This window comes from Dermacentor variabilis, chromosome 10, assembly GCF_050947875.1.
Source record: "Dermacentor variabilis isolate Ectoservices chromosome 10, ASM5094787v1, whole genome shotgun sequence".
Taxonomy (NCBI): Eukaryota; Metazoa; Arthropoda; class Arachnida; order Ixodida; family Ixodidae; genus Dermacentor; species Dermacentor variabilis.
In genome coordinates, this window is record NC_134577.1 from 102,565,102 (window position 1) to 102,581,654 (window position 16,553).

The 16,553-nt window shown below is 47.4% G+C and overlaps 1 protein-coding gene and 1 non-coding gene across 7 annotated transcripts in view; one reads left to right on the top strand and one right to left on the bottom strand.

Moving 5' to 3' along the window:
• The window catches only part of fne (ELAV like RNA binding protein found in neurons), a 204,415-nt gene that overhangs the window by 124,161 nt on the left and 63,701 nt on the right, over positions 1–16,553 (top strand). The gene's annotated exons all lie outside the window — the stretch shown is intronic.
• On the bottom strand, positions 2,461–2,533 carry TRNAP-CGG (transfer RNA proline (anticodon CGG)). Its single transcript has one exon. It is a non-coding gene; the product is annotated as a tRNA-Pro (tRNA).

The window sequence follows — 16,553 nt, forward strand, 5'->3', positions numbered from 1 at the left end:
GCCTTACACGCGTCGAAGAAAACTTATTATTGAGTTTATTTGTTCTTCTAGGGCTTTAATGTGAGAACTGCAAGCAAGTTGGCTGTCTGGTATAATCCCCAGAAACGTGTGTTGTTTCACTATATCTAAAGGTTGTCCCGCAAGGAAGAGCTGAAAATCCTTTAGATAGGCTCTGCTGAACGGTAGCACAACTATCTTACTGTAAGGCATTTCCAGTCCTCTTCAAGAATTTGTCGACAATGTTTAGGCTTTCTTGCAAAGTTCATTGAACAGGGCTGCTACTTAATCCAGCCGCCCAAATAGAAACATCAACCGCATATATAAAGTAGTGTAGTGCCGGTGTAAATCTCCGCGCTAAATCTGACATCACACAGTTAGAGAAACGGACTGAAGACACTGCCTTGTGGGTCTCCTTGAATAAGATTATGAGGGGAACTTTTTCCTTGGCTTGTATGAATAAATATTGATCTGCCATTCAAGAAGTTCAATATCCACTGTAGCCTCCTTGAGCGTGGCTGACTGTGTCGAAGGCTTGTTTGATGTCTAAAAGAACCACTATTGTGACATTTATTTTAGCTCGTGCACGTTCAACATGCGCAACAATATCCAAAATTGTATCCATGGAATATTGCCGTCTTCGATATCCCGTCATGTGATGGCGAAGTGCTTCTGTTTGTCCACACCACCATTGTAGCTTAGTGTCAACCATTTTCTCCAAAGCCTTGCATAAACAGCTCGTCAGACTCACAGGATGAAAAGACTCATGACAAAGAGGAGTTTTACCAGGCTTCAATAAAGGTATCTTACGTGCTGTTTTCCCAGAGTCAGGAACACACTTCTTTACCTACGATTCATTGAGTGACGCCAAAAGTGCCTGTCGACCATTATTAACATACTTTAGATAATAGAATCTGAACCTGCAGCAGTCTTTGTCTTACAAGATCCAAGCACACATTTTAGCTCAATCATAGAGAATTCATAGTCTAATTGTACATTATGTGATTGAAAACACACGGGAACTTCTTGTTTCACCATTTTGGCTGAACATTGAAACTCAGCACAATTAATAGATACGCTTGTTATAGTTATAGCTTTGCAGAATGCCTCATCAACCAATAAGTCCGAAGTATTCTTAGCTATTGCGAGAGAACGAAATGTTGTGTTTGAACAGCAGGACCGCTTAATGTACGAATAGTCATCCATACTCGTGGAATTGGGGTCATTGGAGACAACGTATCGCAAAATTCACGCCATCTTTCTTCCCCTCATTTTTGTAGTCGTCTGCGCATGACTGAGTCGATCTGGAGCGAATTTCTATACGCTTCTATATTTCCACTCCGGCGACAAGCCCTTTCTGCTCTTCCTGTTACAGCTCTCAAATGTTCATATTCTCCATCGAATGATGTGCGCTAATCAGGAGTGGGCACTTGTTTCGTACACATTTACATTGTTTCTTGTATCACTAATGCGAGTTTCTATACGTCAGCTTCACAATCTACACGACTGGACAACTGTTCAGGAACGAGCTGCCAGTTTATTCACGTAGCTTCGTTTCGCGCTACTTTTTTATTCGTGGATGTGATTTAATAATAGGGAAGTGATCGCTTCCGCGTGTTTCTGCGTCTGTGGTCCACGCAGAATCGCTAACAAGATCGTCAGAGCGCAGTGTTACGTCTGTGCAACTGGCGTAGCGATATGCTCGCCTAAATGTCACAGATCCATCGTTCAATACTGACAGATTGCATTTTTTCCGCTGCGCATTTGAGCGATATTCACATGGCCATCACAGTGACTAGTCATCCATGTTACGTTGTGTGCGTTAAAGTCCCCACATGTGATAATCTTTGATCTTCTGATGCTAAAAGTATTAACCAATATATCTATCGTGATACGCCTCGATGGTTGCAGGCATATGCTTACGACTGTCACGCATATTTTAGCGAAGTATACGTTGCAGGCGATATGCTAAGCAAAATCTGAATTGCTTAAGTAAACAAGGATAGTGAGCAAATCTTTTCGAACGCAGAGCATTGGTCTACTGATTCTAGCTGGACCAGAGGATCTGTGCATTACGTAATTAGCAAGATGAAAGTGATCACGTACTCGACTCTTGTATGCACAGCACAGGGAAGCTGTACTCTTCAGCTAGCTTGCGAAAACAAACCGATTTGGATCGAATGCTATTAGTGTTCCACTGAAATATTAGGACAATTTCGTAACGATTATTCAGAGTCTCCATCCGGTAGCGCTGATGTGGAGAGCTGACTCATTAATGCCTCCATAGGCAGCAATAAACGAGAAGAAAGGGGGTTAACCGAGGGGCCCGATTTTTATTAGTCATATCATGAGAAGCCAACAAACACTGACACCAAGGACAACATAGGGGAAATTTCTTGTGGTTAATAAATGGAATGAAGAAACGATAAATTAATGGAAATTAAAGTGGATGAAAAAACAACTTGCCGCAGGTGGGAACCGAACCCACAACCTTCGCATTCCGCGTGCGTTGCTCTACCAATTGAGCTACCGCGGCGCTGTTTCCCCATCCACTTTCATGGGTATTTATGTGTACTAGTAAACCCTGGGAGGGTTAGCCAGCACCACCACTCACAGACCTTGGCGGCGGACGTGGAACGTCCTTGTTGCCGCAGGCGTCACGAGAACGTGATCTTTTTTGGTGAAGGCAACTGGTCAATAAACCCACATATGCTACCTGAACGCATCAATGTTGCCGGATTGAAGATCCTCGTTATGTAATTAACGAGAAGAAAGCGGGTTAACCGAGGGGCCCGATTTTTATTAGTCATATCATGAGAAGCCAACAAACACTGACACCAAGGACAACATAGGGGAAATTACTTGTGCTTAATAAATGGAATGAAGAAACGATATATTAATGGAAATTAAAGTGGATGAAAAAACAACTTGCCGCAGGTGGGAACCGAACCCACAACCTTCGCGAAATGCGAAGGTTGTGGTTCCCACCTGCGGCAAGTTGTTTTTTCATGCACTTTAATTTCCATTAATTTATCGTTTGTTCATTCCATTTATTAAGCACAAGTGATTTCCCCTATGTTGTCCTTGGTGTCAGTGTTTGTTGGCTTCTCATGATATCCATAGACAACAGTGCCTTAACCTTTGGAAGGGTGTTCGCCTGAGGTAGAGCTGTGACAGTTGCTCTAACTGTACCCGCCCTGGTTGCTCAGCGGCTATGGTGTTAGGCTACTGAGCACGAGGTCGCGGGATCAAATCCCGGCCATGGCGGCCGCATTTCGATGGGAGCGAAAACACCCGTGTACTTAGATTTAGGTGCACGTTAAAGCACCCCAGGTGGTCGAAATTTCCGGAGTCCTCCACTACGGCGTGCCTCATAATCAGGAAGTGGTTCTGGAACGCAAAACCCCATAATTTAATTTTTTTTTTGCTCTAACTGCATCAAACAACATGGGTAGATTCATCTGTCCAACATTGAGTGGCGCGGTGTTATCCTGGAATGCCGATGTTCCGGTTGCCGTGTGCGGTGATCGCTGAGGCGTGTTCTGAGAAGGTCGCTGAGGTTGCCCTAATAACAGCTTGATTCGTAATAAGGCAGAAATAAAATTCAAATTTGCCTTAGCTGAGGAAAAAAATAAAGAAGTGTGGGGGTGGTAGATTGCAGGCCTTGATGCTAGCGGTGCAGTAATATGGCCGGATTCCTGTCTTTTCTTGAGCCTCGTGCCTACTGTGTGCCGCAATTATTGTTTGGCAACGTACATTATTTGCATTCTCGCCGGCGGTGTACATGAGTCAGGTGATCGGCAAAAGCAGTTCGGTGCTCCAGTTTCGGTCCCGTCATGATGTTCTTCGCCTGAACTGTGCGTCCGGAATAAACGGCTGACTGACGCCCGGTCGACTATCGCAAGTTGTGTTAAATTTACTATTCGACTATAGCGCGTTAGCCAGGACTCCAGGCGAGTATTCATTCTTACTGCAACAAGTAGCGTTTCATGTAGTTGTATGGCTTGCCCTTAGCGCATTCAGCGAAACACCCCCGCTATCATCTAACTTCTTTCTGCTAACTAGAATGACCTTAAAGAAAGAGAGTGATAGTGGCGCGCCTTTAATTTGCTATCCTAAGCATCACTCTGCGTCCTGCAAATTGTTACCTGTCGGTACAGTGCGTCCGTGTAAAGCGAGTAGTTTTGCGTCTGAGGCGATGGAGGCGCGCGTGTCTGTCGTCTCACTCTCGCGCCGCTTCAGCCTGCGCGAGAGTGAGACACGCTTATTTGAAAACTGAACTTGTCAGTGTGGTTTCCTAGAAAGCTCGTATTTTCTGATGGAAGTTGCGGAAGAGTAAAACAAGTGCATATTTCTTGCGCATCTCTGCTTTAAAGTAATAGTTCCTTTAGAATTTTAGCTAGAAGGGTATTTGAACTGAATAATAAGGAGCATGGCGCCTGTGACGATTGATTCCGGTTCTTTGGTTGGGAGTTGAAGATATGCATAACAATGAAGATCGCATTACGAAATCGAATCTCTGGGCGGTTTCCCAATGCCCCGTCTCTAGCCTTCTGTGGCACGGTGTCCTCTATCGTCAGCGCAAAACCGCGGCCCACATTCAAGTGACAATCTGCGCTCGCCGTCTGGCGGCAACAAAGGGCCTCTCAACCCTGCCCCCGCCGTGTCGCGCGTTTTGAACCGCCCTGAAAGAGTCGTCGCGGTCTGAACGGCGGGGTGGCACCGCTGCCTGGCGGCAGTTTTCCGCGTATGAATAATGCAAATGCGGCGCTTCGCATGCGAGAACGCTCGCCGGATCCCGTGGCACGCGCCCCGGGTTGAAAGTGTAACGCGCGCGTCTGCGTACGCGTGCGTGCGTACCCGAGCAATCGGACGGATCGCGGAGGAGAGCGCGCATCGCCTTAGCGAATTCACGGAGATATTTCTTTCTCCTCCCTCACCTCCTCTTGCCCGCGGTCTCGCTAGAGCTTTTCTAAGGACAGCCGAGAAGATAACTGTCCCTTTCACGAAAGCCTGCTCCAGGGTCGGAGGAGTGGGCAGTCGACGATGACATTCGTTAAGTGGGGTGCAGTAAAATTTTGACAATATAAAATCGGAGACCCCCTCGCTGTACCACCGGTTATAATGGAAGGAAGACGGCGACAGTGGGAACAGCTACGAGCAGTTAATAGAGAAATAAAGGCGCGCTTACGGCTCGGTCGCTTGCACTGGCTACCGCGCCTACAGCCGCCATCAGGCAATACCCGAACAATGAGGACACATCTGTAGCGTCGTAGTGTTAACAAACACGGCCCGCGAGAAGCAACAGTCAGTGCCTCGGAAGGAAGGCGGATAAAGCTGTAGGACAGTCAGCGTGTTCCAACCAGAACTCTGCTGCGCCGTAGGCGGGGTAATGAAAAAAGGCGTGTTCGGGGTAAGTGCGGCGTCGTTTACTGAAGGACACGTTTGCTGCTACGAGCACAAAAAGCAGGCATGCTACAAAACGACGACACGGGCGCCATGTTTCCGCTTCCGCCGCTGTCTGTGTTGCGCCTTCCGGTGCCAAACGTGTCCTTTGGTAAACACCGACTGGGCGAGGATCTTCTCAAGTGTGACGGCGACAGTGCAGGGCGCTTGTATACCTTGATGGCAGAGCACCGTCGGAGCGCGTGCGCTGTTCGCGAGAGGCGTAGACGCACCTATCCCCCTCCTGCACCGTCCTCTCTGAAAGTCGAGATTTGCATGCCCCCCCCCCCCCCCCCCCCCACCCCGCCGAGTGCACGGGGCCACCGTTAAGAGGAAGCTTTAGCTCGAGTGCTCCTATCTAAATACATGTAAAAGGAGAATTCGTTTTTCTCGGCAACCACTGCACCAAATTTGACGAGGTTTGTTGCATTTAAATGACAAACTTAAAATCTAGTGACTGTTGGTTTCGAATTTTTGAGTTAAATCGTTAATTTTTTATTAAAAATTGGCAAAAATCGGAAATTTTCAGAAAACGAAACTATCAAGTTTACAACTCTGTAACTCAACCACTAAAAATGATAATACAATACTGTGAACTGCATCTAATAGTACATCTAAAGCGGACAAAATTGATATGATACACATGAATATAAAAAGAATTAATCATAGTGAAATACAACTTTTGCAAAACCGTTGTAACCAACGTAACAAATTCACGTAAGATGTAAAATGACATATTGAATTTATCCGCTTTGAATGATCTAATGGATGCCTTTTACAGATCTGCGATATCAGTTCTTGATGCAGAGCTATGAATTTGTAAACTTGGTGCTTCTATTTTTTTCAAACGGTCAAATATTTGAAAATCGTTTTAAGAAAATTCAAGCCCTAAATCGAAATTCCGCTTCCAACAGTCACTAGAATTTAACTTTCTCTTTCAAATGCAACAAATTTCATCAAAATTTGTCCAGAGGTTATCTCATAAAAACTTTTTTGCGTTTTACATGTATTTGAATAGGCCGCGTCGGAGTTGGGCCCGAGCTAAAGCTTCCTCTTAAGGTGACGCTGCATTTTCGCTCCCTCTTCTGCTATCGGTCGTTCTGACGTTTAGAATGCTGGAGGGAGGAGCCGGGTAATGAGGCGCGCGCGTTGACCTAGGGCAGAGAGAAGAAACGGGATGTGCGGGAAAGTGTAGGGAAGAGGGAGGGCGTGTGTTTGCCACTTTGTGGAAACACCGCGCGCGCTCGAGAACGGGCAGGATAGGCGAGTCCCTGTGTCTGAGAGGCTATGGCCCGAATTAGGGAGGATCGTTAGTTTGCAGGCTTTTCCCCTAGAACGGCGGAGCTACCTCTTTTCGGAATGCTGTGGACGGGCAGAGCAGACCAACAGCGGCGACCGTGACTACAGCTTGCCAAGCTTCGTTCAAGCACAACGTTCACCGTTCGGGAATCTTCCTGTGTACCAACAGTAGTGGTCATCTTGCGTCCCTTTCGTTTAACGCTGCGCTACCGGTAATTTGACATCGTGAACGGCGAGCGCCTATCGGCCTGGCATAGTGTCCCTTACGCGAAACCTGAGAGCGCAGAGTGTTAAATAAAGGAAGGGTACGCAAAATTGATCACGGTTGTTCTCTAGGGACAAGATGGAGCCCTTAAGGGTGTAAATTGTGCTTTTGTCATCTTTTTTTTGTGTTTTACTTCTTTAGGGTTAAAGGATTGTTTTTCGTTGAAAGTGCTCGTCCAAGGAGAAAAGTTGACGTGACATGATTGATCATGTAGTTGCTGACATAATTACGCCAGACGTTAATAACACAGTCTGTCATTGCACCTATACTTCTGTTAGATCTGGTTCTAAATGGCGTCATAAAACGTCGCCGCCAGCTGTGCTCTGCACGTTGACGCCATTGGTATGGCGTGAGTGTGCTCATACGCATACTGATAACGAAGGTTAGGAGGCACTAGATTCTGCCCGTCTAACTTGCCTGTATAGCGACGAAATAGCTGGAAAGACACATGAACGTAAAAGGACAATAAAAACTTATAATGTTTATACGTCAACAGGAACATGGTTACAAATGGGTCGTTCACGGAGAGGCACAGGACAATAATATGTCCTTAGGCTAACTTCATCAATTGAAGTTTCATCATGCTTGAAACGAGGGGTTAGAGGAAATTATCAAAAGCAGGATTTAGGAAACACGTAAAATTGTTTTGAACGCATTGTCGACAATGAACCTCGCTTGGAGCGCTGCCCCATTTACTATCCGTACAGACGAGCACACGTCTCTCCGGAAATCACTGCCGATATTTTTCAACAGATGACACAGAAATAGATTGAAAAATGTTCACTGCAGAGCAATAGTGGTGAGCAGGTCAGGTTGCGAGCTTCGATATCGGAAGTTTAAACGCCTTGCATGGCAGCGTGATGTAGCTCATTTATGTGGCAGCCTAAGGTCTAATCTATCGCATAGATGCTGATGGTTGTGCTTCGTGACACCCTGCAGCACGCATGACCTCGGCTTATTAATAATGCGTATTTTGATAGGCGCAAGCACGTAGAACGCGTGAGCTGGTAAACTGTCGTCAAATGACTGCTTTCCTCGGGACATCAAAAGTGTTCTATGAGGAGAGTGATCTACTTGTCGCAGATATCTCGGCTCCCGCAAAACAGTATTGAGCGATGCTGAAGCCTTGCAGGTCCAAACATATAATTAAGCGCAGGTAGTGTTCGCCTGGTGTGCGCGCTTCGCCGCATGCAGGTGAGCGATGCACAGTGCGTACTTTACAGGCGCAGTTACTGGGGGTGGGGTGCGTCGTCACCAATGCTGTCGGAAATGGCAGAAGAGCATAATCCACCCAACTGACGCCGCACTTTTTCTGATAGGTGGCGTCAGCGCGCTTTGATTTATTTGTTTTCATAACGTTAAAAAACATTGAGCGCTAACTGGTAGACTAGAATCTGAGGAAAGTTAAAAAACAGACAGGAGTGTTTGTCTTTCCTCCGTTTGTGCGTGTCTGTCGCAAACTTTTTCTGAACCGGAGAACAGAAATCTATCGCCTTTTTCAAGTGTGGTTCAACGAAGGTTACTTCCAAAAATGAAATGTACGTAAATGAGGCCAAGATGCTTTTTTCCCTTTGCCAACATTCATAGCAGTTGCGGACTTGATAAGTCGTCTATTTCTCAACGTGGGGTCTTATTCCTTAATTTTTCTCACTAAATTAAAAAAAGAAAGCTTGTGGTACATGTTTTAATAGCGCACGAATTGAAGGTGGAAGGTGTTCCAGCTTCAATTGGCGAATCCAGCGCAAGTTTTGAGATCTCCACCCCATAATATTTATACCCTAATGCATGTCAGCGTATCGCATAGCTTGATTGGAAGGCATTCTACAAAAAATAACTGGGACTTCGGTTAATTCAACTGCGAGATTGCGAACTCAGTACCTCGAAACTTTGGCTAGCCTCGGAAGTTCTTCTGATTTTTGCGAGCCCAGAGCAGTAACCTATCTTCGATTCCACAGTTGTGGCACCCACGCCGAATATGAGAACTGTGAACTACAGAAGCCTTGTTAAAATCGCCACAGTTAGTGGTGTCCGCCACTGCTAGGAACGAATCGTCGCCAGAAATAGTCTGTTTTTCCTCGGAAGTGTTTTCGATTGTGCGAGAGGCCAGAACAAAGGCCTGTCCTAGCCATCTCTAGCTACCCCTAGCTTGTGCCAACTGTCTGCGTCATATTACTTCAAATTTCAACATTTAGTCACGTAGCCTCGTTACACCTGTTCCGTAACGCTAGTTGACCACCGGTTATCGGCCCTACGCATTACGTGTCAGACCAAGCAACATTACTGCATCACCATATCAACTACAGTGTGCGATGCATACATTCGCTCTCTATTCATAACGCCATCTAGCGCTCTCCTAACGTTTATTTGTGTGATTTTTCTGGCATATTGTTCGTATCAACTCTGGTCCAGAGAGGGTAAAACGAAGGATGTGCTGCCGATGTCAGCGGGGCAGTTTAGCAGACGGCCGTTTTGCTGCTGTTGCCGTCTGCTCGCTTATCTCTTTTGAGATGTAGCCTCGTTCTCGGTGAAAGAACCGTAAGAAAAAAAGTGTGGGGGTGGGGAGGGGGCGCGAGTGGCAGAAAGAGAGCAGAAAAGCGAATTGTCGAAGTACGCGGGAGGATTCGAGAGATGGGAGTGTGACACGAAAATCGGATACGTAATCCTCGCGTCATTCGGCTGGTTCAGTCGAGGACATGGGGCGAGCGGCGAGTCCGAAAATCGGATTTGCGGGGTCTGCTTTTCTGGGCGGCGCTCCTTTCCTTGATACCAGCGAGAATAGGGTTGTTGGGGTCAGTTCTTGGAGGTTGGGGGGGGGGGGGGGGGGCTGAGTGCAGGAAGTGGACATGGCCAAAGAAAACTGTCTGCCAAAAAAAATAAAAAGGCTGCACAATCTATACCAAATGTCGCAAAAAAAGACACTCAAATCTTACTTGAGGTGATTTCTGTAGTAAATAAATAGGTATTGATTTTTTGAGATATTCAGTAGCGAACCACTGCTACTGCGTATCAGATACGTAGTATGCGATATGCGTTAGATTTGCCACTCATAAAGATACATTTTCTAGCAGGAATTATGAGATGTCAAGCTTATCGTATCAAAAATTTTACGTTCGCCTTTGTGGCGTTAAACGAGGGCAAACTATGCGTGGAAGTAGGGAACAGTGTGCACTGAGGATCTGCGTGCTCGCTAACGTAAAAAAAAAAGAAAAAGAACTCAACAACAACACGTGTTTACTTGCTTATTGAAACAAGTACCTCATTCAAGGTACGCGTGCTTGTGAAAACCTCTCAAATGAACTTTAAGGTGTCGACTTTCCCCCGTTGAAACGACTCCTCATTTAAAGTTTGTGGGCGGGATTTGATGCTATTCGTATGGAGCATGAAAATAAAAGGCAGACGCGGGCCACGACTAACGCAGTTGTGAGGTATAGTTGTATAAGTAATTATAGATATAATAGTATAGGATATATTCGTAACGTGCAGTAACATATAGATTACACGGCACCTAAGAAATGTAAGTACGCTGCCCCTTACTTCTGTGAATCTCTTTTGTTGAAGTTACCATTAAGAAAATTTTCGTTTTCATAGCCGCTAGAGGTACATTTGTTTGCTGTATTTTCTTTTTTAAACACAAGAACCGTCGTTTACGTATCTTTAGTATTCCTCTTTTAGCGCGCTTTCGTTTAAGCGCGTAATCACAAGGTGTCGCTAAAAGCGAGGTTCGAACAAGGTCCGCACTTCGTTGCGAGGACATTAATTCTGCCGCCTATATGCGTAAGCTGAAATTCCGAACGTTCCCAGGCTTGTGGCATGTGGGCAGCGTAAACAGATGGGGCAAAGTTTTCTTTCTCGTTCTTCTTTCCTTAGCCACGGTATTACTGTTCTCGCATCTTAACTTAAAGCAAGGAAACAAAATGGCAAGAAAGATCAAATTAAGACGAAAAAGAAACAGGCCACGACAAAGATACGGCGGCAGCCGTTCGCCTTTTCATGATATTCTCGGTGCACGCCTGGCGCGCAGCGCAATTTCTTCCGCATTTTTACGCCGCCCTGCAAGCAGCGATATGTCGGTCTTGAGAAAAGAGTGCGTGAAGATGAAAAAAAGAAAGAATGGAAGAAATAGAAAAGCAATCGCCTCCTCAAACTATGGCGAAGGAGGGCCCAGTGTGCGTGGTCTTCGCGAATAGCAAAGGGCTCGGGGCCTCGGACTGCTCTTTACTTTTTTTCTGGCAAAGGAATATGCAAACTAGGCTGGTCTGTTTGCCGCCAGGCGTCTGCTCGAGATCTCTACGCTCGGGGCGGGAACAAGGGGGGAGGGGCGGCAGCAGCGAGTGCGGCCTCGAATTTTCGTTGCCTACAGGTTGGGTGCATTGTTTTGTTGGCGCTGCTTTTGTCCTCTTCCGTATTTCTTTCTTTTTCTCTCTTCTTGCGGGGGCACATCGTAAAACTGCTCGCGGCGCTGCAGGCTCTTGCTGTCACTGGGAAGTACCCTGCGTTGCTTGCCTGTATTATTGTTGTTCGTCGCGAAGCGATGCGCTCGCCATGCGCGAAGTTCTTCGAGTGGAAAAAGATCGAATTGGCCGGCACCGTTTTGGGCGAGACGCTGTTTTCGGGAACTTCTGCGCGAGGTTTGCCTTTTCAGCGCAGGGGCAAAAACAGAGACTTGGCGGAAATTTGCCGCGACTTCTGTTGCTGCCGCGCTGTCTTCCACCCTCAACTGTGCACAGACTGGAACGCGCTTCCTTCGCGCGCGCGCTCGCATTTGGTTCCGATGCTGAGCGGGTCACAGATGTGCGTGCACAAGTTCACTGGCACACTCGTTCACTCGCTCGTTCACACTCGTTCACTCGCTCGTTCACACTCGTTCACTCGCTCGTTCACTCACTCACTCACTCACTCACTCACTCACTCACTCACTCACTCACTCACTCACTCACTCACTCACTCACTCACTCACTCACTCACTCACTCACTCACTCACTCACTCACTCACTCACTCACTCACTCACTCACTCACTCGCTCGCTCGCTCCCTCAATGAATCACTCACTCACTCACTCACTCTAAACACATGCGAAATCACAGGCGCACAGAAGTTAGGGAGTTATAATTTATACCAGTAAAGGTAGACCAAAGAAAGCAAAAGGGGTACAGACGCACTCAACTAGAACGAGGCGCTTCAGGTACGCAAATTCGAAAGCTGCCTATTGATATCAGCTAGGCTTCTCGGCGCTGCCTTCAGGTAGATGTCAGCTATTTGCGCCGATTGCGCATTGATGTTACGTTTACGAAGATGATGCTCCCGTTGCTGGTTTCTCTCCGAACAACGCGTTGAACATTTCACTTTGTCAACTATTACTGCCTGCGACAGTCGTTTTTGTGCCAACATCGCTCACGCGACGACATGTTTGTCAATAAATCATCCCCTCGTTCAATTATTGACTCTTCAGTGGTGGCGATCAAAATTTCCGCACTAATTTCGCGATATCCTTCTATACGATAGGGCTGTATTTCTACGTGAATAAAAAAAGAGGCGGCAGTATTATTCATCGCGTGGTGTGGTTAGAAGTCCTGCCAGTATGTGACACCTTTGCCGGAAACTACAGTAATCTGTGTGCGACGTTCAGAAGCTACACAATATAGACGGAGGTGCACTGTCACAGATACAGCGCGGTACCGTTTTAGCCTTCCCATTCGTGGCGGTGCCGTTTTAAATATGAACTTCCTGCTGTACGTATGCCAGGCGATGTGGCTGTTCCTAGGGTGAAACACCTGACAGTGTTGTCTAAGCCGGTAGAATTATAGCTTTCACCGGCTTTCCTCCCTGAAAGTGACGCTCGCATCAATATCGGTCGTTGCCAACGGTGGCTCGGCAAACTTTTGTTTTGTCGCTTTCACTACAGCGACGAGGGCGAAGCGAGATGAGCAAGATGAAGAAGGCGGATAGGGGAGGGGCTAAAGCCACTTTGGCGGAAGCCTCCGACGCTGGCTCGCCTCTCGGAGGATTTGTGTCCTCATCCATAAACGACGGCACGCTAGGCGGACCCACGAAGAAGGAGCGTTCCTCGGGTGCGTAGGGTTACTACGGCCGTCGAGGTATACGCGTTAATCATCGGGCTCTCGGGCCCAGGCTGCTCCGCGGTGCTGTCTCCGCCATTAAAAATGAATGCCTGGCGCAGTTTTACTGCTGCTTCTACTGCTACTCCTCCAGGTTTCTCTCGGCCTCTCTCTCGTTCTCCACCTGAGGCGAGGACAGGAGAGGGTAATGGAAGGGCCTTTGCCGAGTCACTCGTGAGAACTTCTACCTCGCCGGCTGCAATCCTTCAATCGAGTTTTGCTGCGCGAGTTCTTCCCCGCCGACCTTCCTCGCCGTCTCCTCGAAGTCTTACCGCCACCTCCCCGTTCTTCTTCGGCTGCTGCTTCCTTATGTCTCCCTCTCGGTGTCCGCAGCTGTCTGCACCACGCGCCAGTCCTTCCTCGACTGCGCGCCTGTGTAGCTGCGCTGGCTGAAGGTGCAGACTGGGCGGTGCACCAAGGCTGCTGTTGGTGCTCCCTGCGTGCCGGTCGCTTTTGCGGCACCGCGGAGACGGGATGCTCTCTCGCATTGTATTTGTTTCCCACAACTGCGCTCGGTGCGCAGGGTCTTACCGTCTGCCTGCCGTTTCGAAAGTCGCGGATTCGATCATTGTTAGGACTGTGCGGGTTTTCGAAGCGCGTTGGCGTTTCGCTGAGAGAGATCGGGCAGCGCGTTTGTTGGGGGGTTTCGCTCGAATACGCCGGGCTGAACAAAAGTGGAGGATGTTAGAATTGTAAATGTATTGACGCCGTACCAGCGTGCGAATGGGGAACGCGGCGACGACTTGTTTGGGTTTCTCGAGCGGCGTTGTTGGTCGACAGAGAGGTTTGGCATGCATAGGATTGCTCATCGCTTAGCGAAATGTGCTGGAGGGATTTAGTATTTAACTTGAGGTCTTGCTTTTCTGGCGAAGATGGCTGCGCATTGGATTAGAATTTTTTGAAAGAGTGCGTGTCGTAAAATATATATTTAGTGTGCCTTCTAGTTCCAGTTATTTATTCCCTAGTTCGTTTCATTTTTCTTTCGGGCTTAAACAATAGCTCGTGGCACGGTTTATATGATTTTTCCGTCATGTTTACCGTTATATTAACGTCGATATTAGTTTAAGGGCTGCTGGGCCAGTTGGTCTTTTGATATAGGCGCCCACCCGTGACTGCTCTGTGCCTGCTTGCGTAGTTTTCGTCAAGAAAGCTTACTGCTTAGTTTTTCATTTCTGTCTGTGAATTTCATCGGGGTGCACTTACGTTTATGGTGAGACCACGAAGGAGGCGCAGTATATATTATGTTCATTGAAACTTCTTTGCGTGTCTGTTTCCGCGGGAATGCAGTTAGCTTGGGAATTAACATGAAATAGATTAGGTATTTGAGCACTATGTCTGCACCAGCCGTTCATTAAATTCGTTAACACGGTGAACGCAATACACGCTCTTGCCTTGCAGCACAGTGAAATTGCTCATAAAGGAAATCTGTTTGTTTCGTTGTACCAATACGCAATGCGCTTGCTGCTGCAATAGGGCCCGTCCTTATTTAAAACGGCGACAAAATGCATGGCATCGCATGTTCTACTTTTGACGTCTTACCTAAATTCCAATCATTGCCGTGAAATATTTACGCAAGATTGGCATGGTTACCGGTTTATGATAACCTATTTCGGCTTAACGGGCAGCCGAGGTTGGGTAAGCCAGGAAGGAATGAGAAGCGGAGGACAGCTGACGTAGTCACCTTACAATAGGTATTCGTGCCAGTTGCGCGTGAAGCCGTCTTTTTCTTAGTTTGCTGGCGGCTGCACAGATGCATCATGTACAGATAAACCAGGTTATGGACAAACAATGATAACACATCGGTTGAAAACAAACAAAGACAGGGCTTTATTTTTTTCGTGGGCGGCTGCGAAATGCGTTGTTGCATTGGCATCATCGTGGTCAAGCATTGTTCTCGAAATTTCTTATAAAAACAGCAAGTTCGTCGTTCCCTTTGTTTCCTCGGCTAATAAGGAGGTGTGGAATGTCTTCCCGTAGAGAATAATGTTTTGAGCCAACCCAATTCCTTGTCCGCCTGAAGTGATGTTTCTCTCCAGCGTTCGTACTTATGCTGGTCACGAAAGGCATGCGCGTTGTCAGCTTGACATAGCCCTCTTCACGGGAAGATAGCGAGTGCCGTGTATTCAACACAATTGACGATTGCTATTTGGAAAGAAGTCCCAGAGGTTGCAAGCTTCTTTTATAAGGTTGTGCACCTAGGCAACTGGTCTGCCTTAATAAGTGGCGCACGCACTTTTCGTCGGCATTTTTCTACGTCTTTTTATGTGTGCGAAATGCAAACACGCCAGTGTACAGTGCATCGGGGGCGCGCTGAGAAAACCAAGGTGGTCATTATTAATTTGGAGACCCCCGCTAGGGCATGCTTCACAATCACATAGTGGTGTTGGCTCGAAAGCCCTCGAATTTAATTTCTTCTGAGGAGAATGGAAGACCGGTGCGGTGTTGCTATCGGTTGCTATCTATGATCGTATGTTGCTCGTGCGTTGCGTGTCTCCGTCGCAGTAGTGTCAACGCAGTTTCCACCTTGATTGTTCTTGGTTCTTTCGCTAGCAATCGATTTTCCACTGCTTGAGTGCGGGGAAGCGTTCTACGAGAATTCGTCCGATCTGTGTGCTCCTTGGGTGGCGGTACGCATAGCTTTACGCGGGTGTCTGCTGCTGCTCGGTAGCTGTTGGAAGCTTCGTGGTGGAACTATCGTTTTTTGCAACACTTCGGCGCTGCAGATAAAGTGATTACGAGCCCTTGTTCTTTCGTGCACATGAAATTATCTTAGCGCAATACCAGATGACGCCTCTGGCACATACCGCGCTGCGGGTCCCGAGTGCTGCGTGAGCGCTTACGGTTCTATTCGCTCTAGAAAGCCTTGCAGCCGCTGATTTTCGTTATCCGATGCGCTGATTTTGCCGTTACTTTATGAACTCCGCAAGTCGTTACTGAGAGCCTTTACAGGGCGCTGATCACCTTTTGTTCATTACTTTTGTATAGTTTTTTTTTTTCTGTGAGCATTAAGTTGCTCACAGTTGCTCTTTCAACGCTGCCGTCGTACGCCTGAACTCCGGATGCCTCCCTAACGCACAACTAGAGAGCGCACCGTCCATGTTCCCGAGACGGCAGAAATTTGTTGCGTACAATCTCGTTCAGCGTCGAATCACTAGCCGCCGCCCACTCAATCGTATCAAACTAAGCGCGTTGGTAAAACAGCTGCGGCAATTCCGCCAAAGTGCGCCGAGAACGGGCCTTTGCGCCATCCTGCACCAAAACGGCATTTTAGCGGAATATTGCGCCGAGCATGCGCCAAAGTACATATCAGAGCGAAACCCTCCTTCCGTTCATTTTTAGTGGCGACCAAAACTGAAATCAGAAACAGCAGCACGTTATCATCATCATCATAAAAGGAAGCAGAGGCCCGTCCGTAGAGGTTCTCACTGTAT